This window comes from Schistocerca serialis, chromosome 2 (genome assembly GCF_023864345.2).
Source record: "Schistocerca serialis cubense isolate TAMUIC-IGC-003099 chromosome 2, iqSchSeri2.2, whole genome shotgun sequence".
NCBI lineage: Eukaryota > Metazoa > Arthropoda > Insecta > Orthoptera > Acrididae > Schistocerca > Schistocerca serialis.
The window spans coordinates 1,116,082,802-1,116,101,146 of record NC_064639.1 but is presented as its reverse complement, the minus strand read 5'-3'; the positions used below and the strand labels follow the sequence as shown (position 1 = coordinate 1,116,101,146).

General features: G+C 43.1%; 1 protein-coding gene across 1 annotated transcript in view; it reads left to right on the top strand.

Moving 5' to 3' along the window:
* Positions 1-18,345, top strand: part of LOC126456652 (uncharacterized) — a 160,709-nt gene that overhangs the window by 51,664 nt on the left and 90,700 nt on the right. The gene's annotated exons all lie outside the window — the stretch shown is intronic.

Genomic DNA, 18,345 nt, shown 5'->3' with positions numbered 1-18,345 from the left:
TAGTGTGTAAGTCTAGGAAACGAAGACCTCATCAATTTGGTCCCTTAGGAATTCACACACATTTGAACATCTGAGTCCACAGACTGTATGAATTCTTGAAACAACGTCATGTTCTACTTGTAACTGCAGAAATATGGTATTGCAATAGCACTGCTTTAAACAATCTACAGACATACAATACATACTTATCAAGAAAACATAACGAGGGACATAGTCACATTACTCAGAAGACTGACCTCAAAACAAAACATAAATTATTATTATTACTTCGTGGGGCGCAATGGTCTGGTACAAATCTTTCTATTGGACACCACTTCGGCGACAACGGGGGTAAGGGATGTACAGTATAACGCGGAATTCGAAACACCTGTTGTTTCTGGCGACTCCTCTATACGTTGAGAGGTGAAGGCTTCGCTAAAAGAGACAAATATCCGTTGATCGATCGAGTTTCGATCCCACGATCTCTTCCTTTTTTTTTTTTTACAGCAGGACATACTTGAGTACGTGACATGTTGAGTTGAAAGAACGATAATAAACATGACGCAGCTTAAATGTAGGGAATTAAAATTAATTAGAAAATGTTCAACATAAGTACCTGAATATTCGTGCAAACAGGTAATACACCTTACAGATAGACAAATATAATCGTTACAGCCAGCTTCAGGCTGGAGAAGACAAGGAGGGTGGAGGTCGAGTTTCTCGAGTTTCAAGGCCTGGACGGAACGCCTTCCCTCCCTAGTCGCTGAGCTGCTTCCTCACATACTGTCATATCTTCTTTTTTTTGCTGTTGTTGTGTAGGTTTCCAATAATAATACCAAGAACGTGAAAGAAAGGACTGCAGGCAAAAAAAAGAGATGAGAAACATAAAGCTCCTGTTATCCAAAGCCCTTTCATCGGAAGGTAAAATACAGCATGTTGGTAAAGAGTTCTCGAGATCGGGTCAGTTGCAACCAGAACCAGTAAGCCACAGACAATCTGACGAAAAGCCAGATGGTCATCATCACCTCCAGCAACAACGACAAAATGTACAAAATGACCAAACAACCAAATTCCCGTAGACTTTGTCCTTGGAAAAAATGAAGCAGTTGGCAGCAAAATGATATAAACGGAATGGGCAGCTTCAACAGAGCGCCGGCCGGAGTGGCCGAGCGGTTCTAAGCGCTACAGTCTGCAACCGCGCGACTGCTACGGTCGCAGGTTCGAATCCTGCTTCGGGCATGGATGTGTGTGATGTCCTTAGGTTAGTTAGGTTTAAGTAGCTCTAAGTTCTATGGGACTGATGACCTCATAAATTAAGTTCCATAGTGCTCAGAGGCATTTGAACCATTTTTTTTTCAACAGTGCGAGTGAGGAAAGCCAACTGTTTCCAGAGCCAGGACCAGTTTGCTAGGTGACCACGACAACTAAACCGTTACTGCAGCATATTTAGGGACGCATGTGCTTCATTTATCATTATCACTGATCTAGCTACGACAGAGCCGCTCGTTGGTGGAAATCAAATTGCTGACTACCCTTTATCAGGAGGAGTCCGCTGCCATTGATAGAACCAGGAGACTGAATGTGGCCCATTCAATTTTCCAGAAAATATGCGATGATAATTGTTCAACAGGATTGAGGCATGGAATCCCTTCCCAGCGGCTCAAAAAAACTTGGTCCTGAGTATCGGCCGCTGCGACACGTCAGTCCCAAAATAGCACGGCTAAGTACAACTCTCGAATGTGTCTCAAGCTTAAAATGCAGACGACCAGCATCAGCAGGGGGGGGGGGGGTCTAGACTCGCTGGACTCACCAAGGACGCAACAAGGTGGACAGTAGAGATGTAAAGGAATGTAACTCCTGAGTAATCGTCAAAATGGTGCGCCGAACATATCAGGCAGACAACTTCCTCTTAAGGGGCTCCGGAACGCCCTATACGCGCAATGTTAAAATAACGCTTATAAATTACATCTTTCCTCGCAAAGTATTTGAGGTAGGAAGTTGAACATTTTACATATTATTTATTGGAATATGGGCTACAACTTAACACAGGGATTTTACAAAATTTTAGTTCAGTTATTAAAGATGATTTTTTTTCAATTGTAATGAAAATTCACAACATTTTTTTTGCAATTTTTTATTTATATATTCAAAAATATACAGTTTTTTGGAAAAAGGCTGTGTTAAATTATGCAGAAGGTACTGTGTAACATTTACTGAAAGTTTAAAACAAATATGTTTGGAAGATCCTTAGAAAACATGTAATTAGTATGAGAAAATAAAAGTTTTGGGAATCGAGCGACAAAGATTGGATTAACTTTTTAGTGCATTCCAGGTCCATAGGATGGATTATCTTCATCCTCTGCAAAGTTCTCCTCCAGCTTCCTCTTGTTCCACCTCCTGTTTACTCTTGCTTGTATTTCTAGACTCTTTACAGCCCTGTCTGCAGCCCGAAGGCGTTCCTTGTCTAAAGCAAGCATCGCTCGTACCATGTTAGAACCTATCTTCATTTCCATATTTCTAAATACCTTACACCTTACAATGTTGCCATCATTGAAAGTCGCAACAGCATCATACACACCAAAGTGAAGTGTTTCTATTCCAACAAATACAGTCTTGGGGATTTTCGACCATATAACACTATTTACACTTTCATTGGGGTTTTGAGTTTTTCCGTGAATACACTTTTTCAACAGTTCAGGTGCTGCTAAGTCTCTGAAAATAGATTTTATCACCTCCATTATTGCATGAGGCAGACTAAAATGTACCTGATGAACACGGACGTTAATAATAACACCATTTGACAGCAGTTTAACAGCGCCACAGTGGGTCACGCCCATGTAGAACACATTTCAAAAAAAATTTAAAAATAGTTGTAGTCTTCGGAATTGAATAAATTATATATCTATTAAAAGGTAACAGTCTGCAGATTCAGAAAACGCAAAAAGGTAAAAATCGAACTTTTCATGATTTTGAGCCTTTCCGGAGAAAAAGAAAGTCCCCATCCGTCGAGGGAACGTGCCTTTGTCACAATCTCGTCTCGCTACCTGAAGGTATGACGCTTCCATAAAAAGCGACCAGACAACTGCTTCAATTTCTTAACCATCATAGAGGAAAGCGGGAAAAATTGTGCGATGTATCAGTCCTTGCACAACTCATACATATCCAAAATTCGTACCTTCTGAAGAGGGATAAGAGAGCGACGTTGATTTTCCAGTAATGCCCCCTGAATCTCATTGGTATCCGATTTCCAATTGAGAATCGCAATTTGGAGCGGACAACAATCAGAAACAACTCCTTGTGACGTGTGAGACTCACAGCAGTGGCCACGTAATTACCGTTCCATCGAAACCCCGCAAATTATGTTTACTTTTGGTTGCGTGAAGTAGTGCTCCCGAGACACGGCAATACACCAGAAAGATCGCCTCCAGCAGAGGTATCTCTGCATGTCGAAGGTGTACAGGGCTATTACAAATGATTGAAGCGATTTCATAAATTCGCTGTAGCTCCATTCATTGACATATGGTCACGACACACTACAGATACGTAGAAAAACTCATAAAGTTTTGTTCGGCTGAAGCCGCAGTTCAGGTTTCTGCCGCCAGAGCGCTCGAGAGCGCAGTGAGACAAAATGGCGACAGGAGCCGAGAAAGCGTATGTCGTGCTTGAAATGCACTCACATCAGTCAGTCATAACAGTGCAACGACACTTCAGGACAAAGTTCAACAAAGATCCACCAACTGCTAACTCCATTCGGCGATGGTATGTGCAGTTTAAAGCTTCTGGATGCCTCTGTAAGGGGAAATCAACGGGTCGGCCTGCAGTGAGCGAAGAAACGGTTGAACGCGTGCAGGCAAGTTTCACGCGTAGCCCGCGGAAGTCGACGAATAAAGCAAGCAGGGAGCTAAACGTACCACAGCCGACGGTTTGGAAAATCTTACGGAAAAGGCTAAAGCAGAAGCCTTACCGTTTACAATTGCTACAAGCCCTGACACCCGATGACAAAGTCAAACGCTTTGAATTTTCGACGCGGTTGCAACAGCTCATGGAAGAGGATGCGCTCAGTGCGAAACTTGTTTTCAGTGACGAAGCAACATTTTTTCTTAATGGTGAAGTGAACAGACACAATGTGCGAATCTGGGTGGTACAGAATCCTCACACATTCGTGCAGCAAATTCGCAATTCACCAAAAGTTAACGTGTTTTATGCAATCTCACGGTTTAAAGTTTACGGCCCCTTTTTCTTCTGCGAAAAAAACGTTACAGGACACGTGTATCTGGAGATGCTGGAAAATTGGCTCATGCCTCAACTGGAGACCGACAGCGCCGACTTCATCTTTCAACAGGATGGTGCTCCATGATGCTCAGCATTTCTTAAACAGGAGATTGGAAAACAGATGGATCGGTAGTGGTGGAGATCATGATCAGCAATTCATGTCATGGCCTCCACGCTCTCCCGACTTAACCCCATGCGATTTCTTTCTGTGGGGTTATGTGAAAGATTCAGTGTTTAAACCTCCTCTACCAAGAAACGTGCCAGAACTGCGAGCTCGCATCAACGATGCTTTCGAACTCATTGATGGGGACGTGCAGCGCCGAGTGTGGGAGGAACTTGATTATTGGCTTGATGTCTGCCGAATCACTAAAGGGGCACATATCGATCATTTGTGAATGCCTAAAAAAACTTTTTGAGTGTTTGTATGTGTGTGCAAAGCATTGTGAAAATATCTGAAATAATAAAGTTATTGTAGAGCTGTGAAATCGCTTCAATGATTTGTAATAACCCTGTACAAAACCATCACACCATCAGCGTGTGCGCGAACAGCGAGTTTCCTTCGATAAAAGCGTCCAACGCTGAAGATGGGACGGAACCTGCAGTAGCAGCGACTCCAGAAATAAGACAAACAAAGACGTCGACAGTAGGTTCCTCTGTGGCAGTGTCCGGCCGATGGGAATCAGTCCATTCATAACTAATGAAGCGGCAGTGCCTGTGAACACATTCGATAACCCTGTACAAAACCATCACACCATCAGCGTGTGCGCGAACAGCGAGTTTCCTTCGATAAAAGCGTCCAACCCTGAAGATGGGACGCAACCTGCCGAAGCAGCGACTCCAGAAATAAGTCAAACAAAGACGTCGACAGTAGGTTCCTCTGTGTCAGTGTCCGGCCGATGGGAATCAGTCCATTCATAACTAATGAAGCGGCAGTGCCTGTGAACACATTCGATAACCCTTTGTGAGCCTCATTAGCAAACCCGATCTTATCCAAAATCCGGAGCAGGAAGACATGATTTACACCGTTAAAAGTATTATTGAAATTCAAACAGGCGAAGGCAAATAGAAGTAACGGTAGCAACCGAAATCACACCAGGGAATTCGGTCACAGTGCTAAGAATAGAGCAAGCAGGGAGACAACTCTTATACTCGCCGACAACGAATTCTATAAAGGCAGACATCTTGCAATTTACCGCCCTCGCCACTGTCATCAGAATCCAATAACGTGAGAGGACGAAAATTATCAACAGTATTACGACCGGGATGTTTAGGTATCAACACAATTTTCCCCGCCTTGAAAGGAGCGAGCACAGCTTGCCCCATGATCATTTCATTCAACATGGACGTTAATTTGACGCCCAAGAGGGGCCAAAAACGCACATAAAATTCCTTGGCGAGTCCATCCGTACAAGGCAATTTGTGAGACGGAGAGGTAACAATAAGATCGTGTACATCATCTGGGTGAAACGTGGCTAGGAATTCGATGTTCTGTTCAGGCGTGAGAGGCGTATCTAGGGTCTCAGTAGCCAGATCGTAGAGAAAGTCTCTTGGTGTACCCACGTCGCAAAAATCCACACAGTACTGATGTAAGGAGTGAAGTACGTAAGGAGTGAAATACGTCAGTTTGCGCTGTTAGCTGATGGCCGTCAGCTGCCGTAAGAGACGTACTGCAAGGGCGTCGACTCCGAGCTTGGTGTCAGTGCAAATGGTATTACTAAACCAATTCCCCCGCCACTAATGATCGTGGTTACGATCGTACACGCAACCACTGCATCTGCCTACGCTTCAACTGCAACAACTTTGGAGGGCGGTGCGGTCCGCACTGTCATACAAGTCGCACAAAAAAGTAATAACTGAATACTTAGGAACTCCCTCGCCCTATCAACACAATAAGTAAGCAAAGTTTGACGGAGCTTCGATTTAGCCAGGGCAGTCCACCATTCCAAAGTGGTAGATTACCTCTCAGCGGATCGAAGACTACGCTCCCAAGAATTGTGTGTCACATCATCGAGAGAAGGATCTGCCAAGTGAGCGACATTTAACATACACGGGAAACAGAATAGTTTCGCAGGTTGCCGATCAAGTTCGAGAGTGGCGGCCAAAGCACAGTGATCAGAAAAGCAAGGAGGGATAACGTCGACTGCAAGAATGGGATCACGCATCCAAATCGATAAATGGAACACCTAATAGAAGTCGCAGTAAAATGCGTAAATTTAACCAACGTCGAATATTTACACTCCCAAACATCTTTCAAGTGCATCGAGCTATCATCTCGTTTAAATCTCGACAATACTTAAAATTGGGATACTGATCAACAATACGTAGAAGACAATTAAAATCACCACCCAACAAAAGACCCCCTAGACTCCTACGTAAAAGATAAATAACTCCTTTTTAAAAAAAACGCGAAAGTTCCACTGTGTGACCAAAGCCAGGCTGAGCATGTAAGACAACCAAGCTGAGTTAAAAAGGCTACAGCCTGTTTCTCTTTCAGATTCAAGAACCTCTTCCTCATCAAAGGGAATACCTCCTCGACAAAATAAGGCGGTTCCCCTCGAAAATTCGGGCACCACATTAAAAACGCTTTGAAATCTAGGAAGAGGGAACCTGGTAAATAAAACCTCTTGCAGGAACACTGTATCTGCCCCAGAGACATACACCAGGGTTGGAACTTTATTAGTGGCACTATTTGTTTACAGCTAGTACAAAACAGATACGTGTTTCAAAGTCTTACTGACCTTCACTGTAGTCACCAGCATTGTGAATAACCCGTTGTCAGCGATGTGGAAGTCGTAGGTTACTCTTAGCAGTGCCAGTTGTGTTGACAGTTCGAGCGGCGCGGTCTGTTTCCCGACGAATGTAGAACTTCTGAAGCGAATGTCCTGAAGTGTTTCCTTCAGTTTCGAAATGGAGTAGAACTTAAAAGGGCTTACGTCAGGGGAGTCTAGCAGGTGGTATAGCACCTAGCAGCTCCATCAGTCAAACAAATCAGTAACAGCTTGCACTGTACGCGCTTAAGCATTGTCCTGCAAAATGATGGTCAGGACCTGCAGAAAGTGTCATCACTTCTGCCTCTATGCTATTTGTTTTTGGAAGACAGCCTACGACCAACTTGTTTTTCGCGCCGCTGCGCATTTCTGCTGTAATAGCCTCTGCAGAAGGCGGCGTAGGCGGATCCTTCACCACATCCATATTAATACGTGACTGCCTGGGGTCAAAGACCTGCCCTGCAGAAGGATCACGCTGAAAACCATGCCGACTACCTGATGGAAGGCAATCAGAGTGAATCTCAGAGACAGCGGGAGGCAAGCCTGGGTAACAGCTTCCGAAACGGGAGTCTCAAGAAGCGGAAAATCACGGTCTCCATCGTCGGGAGCAGACAGAGGAACTGGAGGGAATTGTTGTATTGCCGTTTGTACCTGTCACAGTGGCTGCGAAAGAGACGACCCACACTCTCTCCAGGACGAAACAGGAGTACATGATATTTCCTCAACGTTCTCCACCTCACCAGGGGCAAGTCGTACCACACTACTGGTAGGAGTGAGAGACAAACATGGCCCAGGGGGAGGTTCAACTAGATCACCAAAATTTTGAGTGCAGCGCGCTTATTGTGAATTGCGCGCGCAGCCGTCCAAGCAGTAGCAGGAAGCAGGTCAGGCTTTGTTGCAACGGCGCAAAATCGCCCGCAGTGACAATGGGAACAGTCGGATGATCTCCAGACACGAGGGAATATGTAGCCCCAAGTTCGTTACTAGACGAGACAAGGTCAGTAGCCGTTAACGTGCGTCGTTGTTTCAAGGAAGACAGTAAATCAAAACCTCACCGCTGGCAGGTAGTTCAAAGATGGCCACTTTCGTTGCACACTAAATAGGTGTCCACCCGTCCGCTATACGTAACATGAATACGATAGCCACAAACTCGGAAATGAAACGGAATGTTGATTTGATCTACACCGGAAGTATGCCGCTATAACACTGTAGCTTGTCTTGACTTGACTAGCGTTCACGGCGAATGCATCTTACGTCACGACGTTGCGACAAAAGTTCCTTAAGGTAAGTATCCTCTACCTCCGGAGGAAGACTGAATATCCGGGTGTTCGTACATTCAATGTCCGCATTCGCAAGCATGCTGATCGAACCATCTCTATGCCGGTTCAAATGGTTCAAATTGATCTGAGCACTATGAGACTTAACATCTGAGGTTACCAGTCCGCTAGAACTTAGAACTACCTAAACCTAACTAACTTATGGACATCACACACATACATGCCCGAGGCAGGATTCGAACCTGCGACCGTAGCGGTCGCGCGGTTTCAGACTGAAGCGCCTAGAACCGCTCGGCCACACAGGACGGCTCTCTATACAGGAAGAAAACCTGAGTGCCATGCTTGATTAGGAACTTGTCTACTTATAGGGGATCTACGAACACGTAATTCACACTATCTACATAGGCGATGTGTACTTGGTCTGAAGGAACATGAAAAGTACCAACTAACCAGTTATGGATTTCTAAAGAACCGGGCTGCACGCTACGTGTCGACTTGTTAAACGGAAAACTCACAGTACCTTTCCGCCGAACGCTCTTGGACAGGATGAGAGACAAACAGGAGCGGACGAGCCTCCGCCATCCAAACACCGGACTAAGGACAAGACGAGACCACAACGAGGTCACACACACTAATTGCAGGCGCTGCGGCAGAACGAATACGTAAACAACGACGTGCTCGCTCGGAGAACAAGGTAGAAGAGGGCATGCACTTTGCCGTTAGACCCCCAGGAATAGTTTTCAGTAGGAGGGGCCCCATAGCTCTCATATATTTGAAAAAATGTCATATTACTACCTTGAGCCACTAGTAAAATTATGTATACATCCAGTTTCAGTCGACTGACCATCATCAGGTTTCTATATACCAAATAACGTAAGACACAAGTAAAGTTTGATAAGATATTGCAGTGCTTGTGTTATGAACTACGATGCAATGTCCCTTTGGACATGAATGCGTGCATTTATCCGCCCAAGCCGGGCAAGCGACTCCCAAGTAAAATGTCTCACCTGTACGGGAATATACACTGCTGGCCAATAAAATTGCTACACCAAGAAGGAATGCAGATGATAAACGGGTATTCATTGGACAGATATATTATACTAGAACTGACATGTGGTTGCATTTTCACGCAATTTGGTTGCATGGACCCTGAGACATCAGTACCCAAAACAACCACCTCTGGCCCTAATAACGGCCTTGATACGCCTGGGCATTGACTCAAACAGAGCTTGGATGGCGTGCACTGGTACAGCTGCCCATGCAACACGATACCACAGTTCACCAAGAGTAGTGACTGGCGTATTCTGAGGAGCCAGTTGCTCGGCTACCATTGACTAGACGTTTTCAGTTGGTGAGAGATCTGGAGAATGTGCTGGCCAGGGCAGCAGTCGAACATTTTCTGTATCCAGAAAGGCCTGTACAGGTCCTGCAACATGCGGTCGTGCATTTTCCTGCTGAAATGTAGGGTTTCGCAGGGATCGAATGAAGGGTAGAGCCACGGGTCGTAACACATCTGAAATGTAACGTCCACTGTTCAAAGTGCCGTCAATGCTACCAAGAGGTGACCGAGACGTGTAAACAATGGCACCTCATACCATCACACCGGGCGATACGCCAGTATGGCGATGACGAATACAGGCTTCCAATGTGCGTTCACCGTGATGTCGCCAAACACGGATGCGACCATCATAATGCTGTAAACAGAACATGGATTCATCCGAAAAAACGACGTTTTGTCATTCGTGCACCCAGGTTCGTCGTTGAGTACACCATCGCATGCGCTCCCATCCGTGATGCAGCGCCAATGGTAACCGCAGCCATGGTCTCCGAGCTGGAAGTCCATGCTGCTGCAAACGTCGCCGAACTGTTCGTGCAGATGGTGTTGTCTTGCAAACGACCCTGTCTGTTGACTAAGGGATCGAGACGTGGCTGCACGATCCGTTACAGGCATACGGATAAGATGGCTGTCATCTCGACTGCTAGTGATACGAGGCCGTTGGGATCCAGCACGGCGTTTCGTATTACCCTCCTGAACTCTCCGGTTCCAAATTCTGCTAACAGTCATTGGATCTTTACCAACGCGAGCAGAAATGTCGCGATACGATAAACCGCAATCGCGATAGGCTACAATCCGACCTTTATCAAAGTCTGAAACGTGATGGTACGCATTTCTCCTCCTTACACGAGGCATCAGAACAACGTTTCACCAGGCAACGCCGGTCACCTACTGTTTGTGTACGAGAAATCGGTTGGCAACTTTACTCATGTCAGCACGTTGTAGGTGTCGCCACCGGCGCCAACCTAGTGTGAATGCTCTGAAAAGCTGATCATTTGCATATCATAGCTTCTTCTTCCCGTCAGTTAAATCTCGCGTCAGTAGCACGTCGTCTTCATGGTGTAGCAATTTTAATGGCCTGTAGTGTACATAATGGCTGTGCGAGTACAAGTTGTAGACGCATGGTTGTCGGCATATGGAAGTTTGTGTCTGACATTGAGTTCAAATGGCTCTGAGCACTATGGGACTTAACATCTTAGGTCATCAGTCCCCTAGAACTTAGAACTACTTAAACCTAACTAACCTAAGGACATCACACAACACCCAGCCATCACGAGGCAGAGAAAATCCCTGACCCCGCCGGGAATCGAACCCGGGAACCAGGGCGTGGGAAGCGAGAACGCTACCGCACGACCACGAGATGCGGGCGTGTCTGACATTGAGTCTTGCAGGGATAGCCAAAGTGTAAGGCGACCGCACGCAATAAGTGGGAAACCCTAGTTAGATTCCCGGTCAGACACCAATTTTCATTGTCGTCATCGCATTCTGCAGCTGAATGTGGCCCATATTTGCCATTGTGAATATATTTGATCCATGTCACAAATCTGATAACTGATGTAAATATTAATAATAACACACCCGAAATGAAATGTCACGCACTGACATAAAAGTAATTGCAGCTTCGTCATAAGCGTAATATGACATCTTTATCATCAGGAGATAAAATGACGAATAATGCACTGAAAATATAAGTATACAGTACCACAGTATTATCTTATTAGGTATACAGGAATCTGATGATGGTCAGACGACTGAAAATGGCTGCATAGAAGAAGCGATGTTTTTCGGACATAGATACAGAGAGACAGGAACTGTCGATGCCATGCCTCGCTCAGGCCTCCCAAGAATTACTACTGCAGTGGATGACTCGGAGGAACCCTGACTGCAACGCCACCATGTTGAATAATGCTTTTCGTGCAGCCACAGGATGTCGTGTTAAGACTCAAACAGTGCGCAATAGGATAGGCTGCATGATGCTCAACTTCACACCGACGTCCATGGCGACGTCCATCATTGCAACCACACCACGCAGCGCTCGTACAGATGGGACCAACAACATGCCGAATGGACCACTCAGGATTGGCATCACGTTCTCTTCGCCGATGAGTTTCGCATATGCCTTCAACCAGACAATGACCAGAGACGTGTTTGGAAGCAACCCGGTCAGACTAAACGCCTCAGACACGCTGTCCAGCGAGTGCAGCTAGATGGAGGTCCCTGCTGTTTTGGGGCATGTGGGGCCGAAATACGCCCCTGGTGTTCATGGAAAGCACCGTGAAGGCAGTACGATACGCGAATGCCGTTCTCCGACCGATAGTGTAACCATATCGGCACCAAATTAGCCACCAAATTAGCAAGGTATTCGTCTTCGTGGACGACAATTCCATTGTGCACATCTTGTGAACGACCTCCTTCAGGATAACGACATCGCTCTACGAGAGTAGCCAGCATGTTCTCCAGACATAAACCCTATCGAACATGCCTTGTATAGTTTGAAAAGGACTGTTTTTGGATGACGTGACCCACCGACCACTCTGAGGGACCTTCGCCGAATCGCCTTTGAAGAGTGGGACAATGTGGACCAATAGTGCCTTGATGAACTTGTGGATAGTATGCCACGACGCCATGCATCAATGCATTATGACTTGCTACTGGGTATTGGAGGTACCGGTGTGTAAAGTAATCTTGACCACCACCTCTGAAGGTCTCGCTGTAAGATGGTACAACATGCAATGTGTGGTTTTCATGAGCAATAAAAATGGCGGAAATAATGTTTATGTTGTTTTCTATTCCAATTTTCTGTACAAGTTCCGGAACTCTCGGAAACGAGGTGATGCATAACATTTTTTATGTGTGTAGAAAGAACTATGGCATTCATGAAACAGACACCACACCTGAAATGGAGTTGCGTACAACTGTCGGACAAGGAGACGGTCTCTCACTGACTATTATTCAACATATTGTTGGACGGAATTACCAAGCAAAAGCATGAAGAAGTAAAAGGGATTCAGATATGAAGAACACGTTTAAATAAGACAGTCACAACATTCATGGCATTTGAAGGTGAGCTGGAAATGCTCTGCAACAATAGACAAGGAACACAAGAAGTACTGGAATACTCACATGAAGTCTCTGACACAATAGGTCAACAGACATCATATGAGAAAACACGGTACAGGGAAAGGAAGAACAGCAACAAACAAGAGACGGAATGATTAAAACAGTGGAAAAAATCAAGTATGTAGGGGGTATACACGAAAAGGAGATCGACAAGTCATCCAACATAGAAAGAACAGAAAAATTTCGCAAAGCATACAATCTCAGATGGATGCGCTATAATGAAAAGAATATTACAGAATAGTCCGGACTTACGCATTCCAATACTGTTGTACTAACAGCGGTATTTCACACATCACAAAAGGTAACAGTCGAAGCATAAGGCATCGCATGGAAAGAAAAGAGTAGAATGTAAAATCACTGTACAATCTTTTGAAGCAATAAATAGCGATGATATATGAATGAAACGACAAACCAAGGAATCGCCAGAACACACAGACAGACTCACAAACGTGATCAGAAAACTCCGACTAACATTCTATGGACACATACACAGAATGAATACCAACAGAGTCCCAAAGAGGATGTGTGATGTAATAAAAAGCTCAATAAATACAAAAGGAAACTGGCTTAAGAAACAGAATAAGAGTTACACCATGCGAGAATCAATAGTGAAACGATAAATGTAAGAGACAAATGCTGAAACAAAATTATGAACAGATAATTTGAAGTGAAAGAAAGGTAGAAATTTGGGAATATATGGATATAACAAAGTAAACTGAAACCCAGTCAAAGAATCAAGAGATTTTGGGAAGAGAAAAAGAAGGAAAAATAAAAAATTGAATGAGTATTTTAGGTTCAATTTTGAGCCTTGTTTTAAGGGCTAAAATGTGTTACAAGAATAAACGAAGATAACAAAAACGCGTTTCCCCGTTAATGTGTAATCTGAGGTTAAAACTTCATAGGCAGCACAGTACAATGTATGCAAAATACACTCGTCACAATATTGAATAGTGCAACAATGAAAGAATCATAACATTCCTAAGCAGCTAAGAAACAGGGTGATGGTGCGGAAGAAATGTAAATAACCATAAAATAAAAAGCACGTTATTGTTGTTGTTGTGGTCTTCAGTCCTGAGACTGGTTTGATGCAGCTCTCCATGCTACTATATCCTGTGCAAGCTGCTTTATCTCCCAGTACCTACTGCAACCTACCTCCCTCTGAATCTGCTTAGTGTATTCAATAGAAACATATTGCTTAAGTGCACTGCATCAGAAACAAGGCTGTTTTAGATGTAGCATATACGTGCAACAGCATTACTAGATGCTGCACATACAAAAGTGTGTACGTAAGATCCACGGCTTCAAACAGTCCAGAAATCTGTTGCTTTTAAGACCCGTTTGTTCAGTCAGATTATGATTAGTTTGTTACTTGTAGGTGCTGTTAACAGGTTGTAAAGTATGACATAACAAGCATTACCTGTAAGATAATTATGTAGGCCAAAGCCATGAATTAAAATTTGTATTAGCAACGGGATTCGGACATGGGTCATCATTTTACTACGTTGGGACCGTGATCACCACAACCGCACGGATTAGCGTAGCACTCCCCCTCCGTGATACAAATTTCAAGTCACGCCTCTGCCCACTGCTATTCCCATTCTACACTTACTGGCGTTCCAGCCCGGCCTTACGTGAGTGGCATTATGTAACAGGCATTAGATGGCTTTTGTGGCGTAATGTATTTGTTACGGGGCACTGCATAGAGTTATAAATAGATTTCCGACATATCACTTTCACATAACGATGTAAGCAGCACATGGCAGGGAAGATATCAGGAGGCATAAATGTTGTGTTTTCCATACTGAATTGGCGTTTGGAGTGACGCCCCATGGCATTAACGGGAGCACATTTTCACGTTAGTAACATGTTTACAACCAATATAAATATCGAATGGGAATCACAGGGTGTATTTGTTGTCCTGGATAAGGTGGCACAAATAAAAGAAGTAAATTTAAAAAAGCATGCGTGATGTAGTTGTGAAGATTAGTATGCGCTGTCATGCATAGTTGAGACTCACTCCTACAATTATTCATCGTGGACACTGTATGGTAGAGAGCTTCGCCGTACCATCTATGTTTGATTCAAGGAAGGCGGAAAGATCTCGTGCATAGTTGAAACGCACTGCGACAGCTGAAAGCTGAGTCATTTGCTGCGCTACTGAATGGATAAACTGTATGTAAACTAAGCAAAGCTGCCGTGTTAGTTCTTCGGAAAGGTTTCACTTGTAGCATAAAATAAATAGCTCCTTAGATATTAAGTACTCCCACGGTTTTCGCTATAAACTTGTTCTCACACAATTGCAAGGAAACTGTTGGTTAAAAATATTTGATTATTTCAAATGTAAGTCTCATATCACACCCTGATTTCGAAACTTCAAAACTGAATAACTCACTACTGGTTGTTTGAAGAATTTACAGTGCACTGAGAGAGCAAATTGCGACTACTAGTCACTGGAAACCAGAGATTGGCAGTTTGAAACAGTCGTCATATTTCTAAATGTGTGTCTCCACATCACTGAGAGGTGACCTCAAGGTTGAAAGGCAGTGTGTAACAGAGTGACCCAGTGCGGATTTGAGGCCACAACCTTTTGGCGTCTACCCACACTCTACCGCTGGACCACCTCAGCAGTCGCAAATTACATCTCACTTGCTTATTTCTCGAGCTACTGCTCTTCTCTCGAGGTGTAGGGGCTGTTCACTGGGTGGCAATGACATTATTTTCACAACTCAATTTTTATTTATTATAGGTCAGACATTTTGTATGAAATATTTATAAGTTATATACAAAAATCTTCCTCTTGAGTCTGTGTATCTACTCGTGAAAACCGTAAGAAATTCCCTACATTAGTGCCTGAGATTATATATACAGACTGATATGAGCAACCAACTTCAATTTATGTATAAAGAGATAGAAAAAAATTTTATGCAATGAGATTACACCAATTATTTGCAGGTGAGTGCTTGTTAACACATCCGTGAGTTTACTGCTCAGACTCGTGTTGTTTTGATACGATTGTATTGTATGTTTGTAGAGGCTTGACTACAGTGTAACGCACAAAGTGAAATAGAAAAGAAAAACTATTCCATCACAGATAAAGATGGCATCAACGACTGCAGTTTTTTTTCTGCCCCTACTGCTTTTCAACCCCTCTTGATCCCTCTAGCGACAAATTAGATGTTTCTGAACACCATAATCATTCTCTCAGTACCTGTCTCTCCTTCAGGTAAGATCTACCATAGACTCCTACCCTATCTTCCTGTATTTCTCAAAACATTGAAATCATAAGTTTTATTCCTATCGACCGTTTAATGTCATCAACAGAGGCCAACAATGTACAGGAAACTATGGTGAAGATCCAAATTATTATGTTAGTAAATCATTTACCTTAATTCCAGCAAAAGAATATGTGTAAGTTTACACACTTTTTTCATTGATACTTAAGTCAATAATTCATTAATATTTCTCTTCAGTTGTTAAATATTTTGTAATTAAGAATTGTAAGGTTGTTGTCATCTTAATATCTGGGAGCTAATTATCTATTCTGCACAATGGAAGTGTTATGAAGCATTCTCTTATAAGATGTGTTTTTATTTCATGTACAATTTTTTTTATTAGTATGTTTCCTTTTGCTTTCAGAACTCATTTGGGACTGAGATGTTGAGGCTGTTCATAGCTCCATGCTGGATATCAAGACAGTCATACGCCAACATTCTGTACTATTGATTTACAAATCTAAAGGATTTTGTAAATTATTGTACTAAATTTTCACTGCAAAAAAGTTAGTGTATTGTAAACCAGTGAGGTTAACCTGTTTTGTACTACAAAAATAAAGTTTATTTATTCATTATATGATTTATTGTAATTTGGCCAGTTTTCCTTGGTTTGAGATTCGTAGCTCAGCACAGAAACTGTGCGTCATAATGGAACATGTTATAGAGGAAATATAAAACTTTTATACCAATAGTAAATTTCTCCAAATGACATTTTTGGTGCATGCGAAGACCAGGAAATATTTGAGGACTTAATAGGTTGAAAGAAAGGTTCAGAATTTGGCTATTGACAACATATATCCACACCTCAGTGTAACAGTAGAAGAACTCCTGCCGATATATATGAAACTCAGTACTTGGAAGATTTCAGAAATTACTTCATGATCCTTTCCGTAATGGCGCTAATACGTCTAATATTAGTTCCTCGGATACATATATTTAGTAATTTCGGTATCGATAGGTTACAAGGTAGCTGAAGAGAAGGGGTCATCATTTATAGCACAACAATGGTATGAGTCGTTGTTTCTGCAAAAATCCGCATCGTATTAGAAGCCCTGATGCATGAGAATGGGGGAGTTGGCCACAAAGCGACCTAGTTATTATCACTTAGAATCGGTTCATAAAGGGGACTCTTACCAACAGTATTTTAATAAAAGAGTAGAGGTGAGACCATATTAGCATTTTTATCATTAATGGCGCACACATTACCATTTCTCACAAATCTATCAACCACATCCATAAAACAAGTTAAGTTACCAATTTAGAACTCATTGAAAGAAGGAACATAACATTCTTAAAATAAAAATAAAAAAACGTAATTCGCCTATTTGGGCAAGAAGAACCGGATAGTGAAGGATAATTGCATCCTCAATGTATTTGCGGAGAAATCATGGATTTAGTACTAGGTAGATGGGGGAACATGCAGAAAAGAATCAAACTCACACACATACACGCGTAAGAGCCGCTAGCAACCTGCATTCACTTCATGTACTACTGTAGACGTAGCCCCCAGTAGTAAACGTGTGGCACTAATGTCACCGACCGTCACGTGTTCAGGGTGACAAAAAAGGCGATGTTTAAATGGGATAAAATGAGCTCACGACATACCAGAAACAAAGTTGAAACATTTTCTGGGACACGTTTAGAAAAGGAGAGATACTACGTATGAACACGCTACATTCACAAGTTTGCCAGGCGCCCCGTGTTCATATTTCACAAAGGAAACCTCAGAATTGATATTGAAGTACTATCGAAACATTTTTAACACAGAAAAAAACTGTGGAAAGCTGTCTAGGACCACGGAAGATTGAAAAAACTACTTGACGCCACATGTACGAGATTCACGAAGGAAAATTCGATTAAACCGAGTAAACCACACTTGCTAAATATCAGAAATGATGTTTAGGCGTTATTGATACGTATGTAACACAGAATAACCACTTTACAGAGCTCTTTATGACCACGAGATATCCGAAAGATTGCCAGATGCCACGTGTACGAGTTCACAAAGAAGCGTCGGTTAAAATTACGAATTAATGCTGCAAGAAATCAAAGATAATGTTGTAGAACAACTGAAACATATTTAACGGGAAAATCCTTACCCATAACTAATTATCCGCAAACGGCACTGGACCCAACGGTCAACCTTAGCAGCAGCCACCCACCCTCACCGACTCAACCTCAACCAGTCTTTTGCCAGCGGAGATATCATCAGGACACTCTCTCAGTTACAATCCACATATCCTATGGATACCCGTTATGTGTCATTAATGTAGTGGTTTCCATTACCTTCTGCGTCCACATGATGCTGATAATTGCTGATT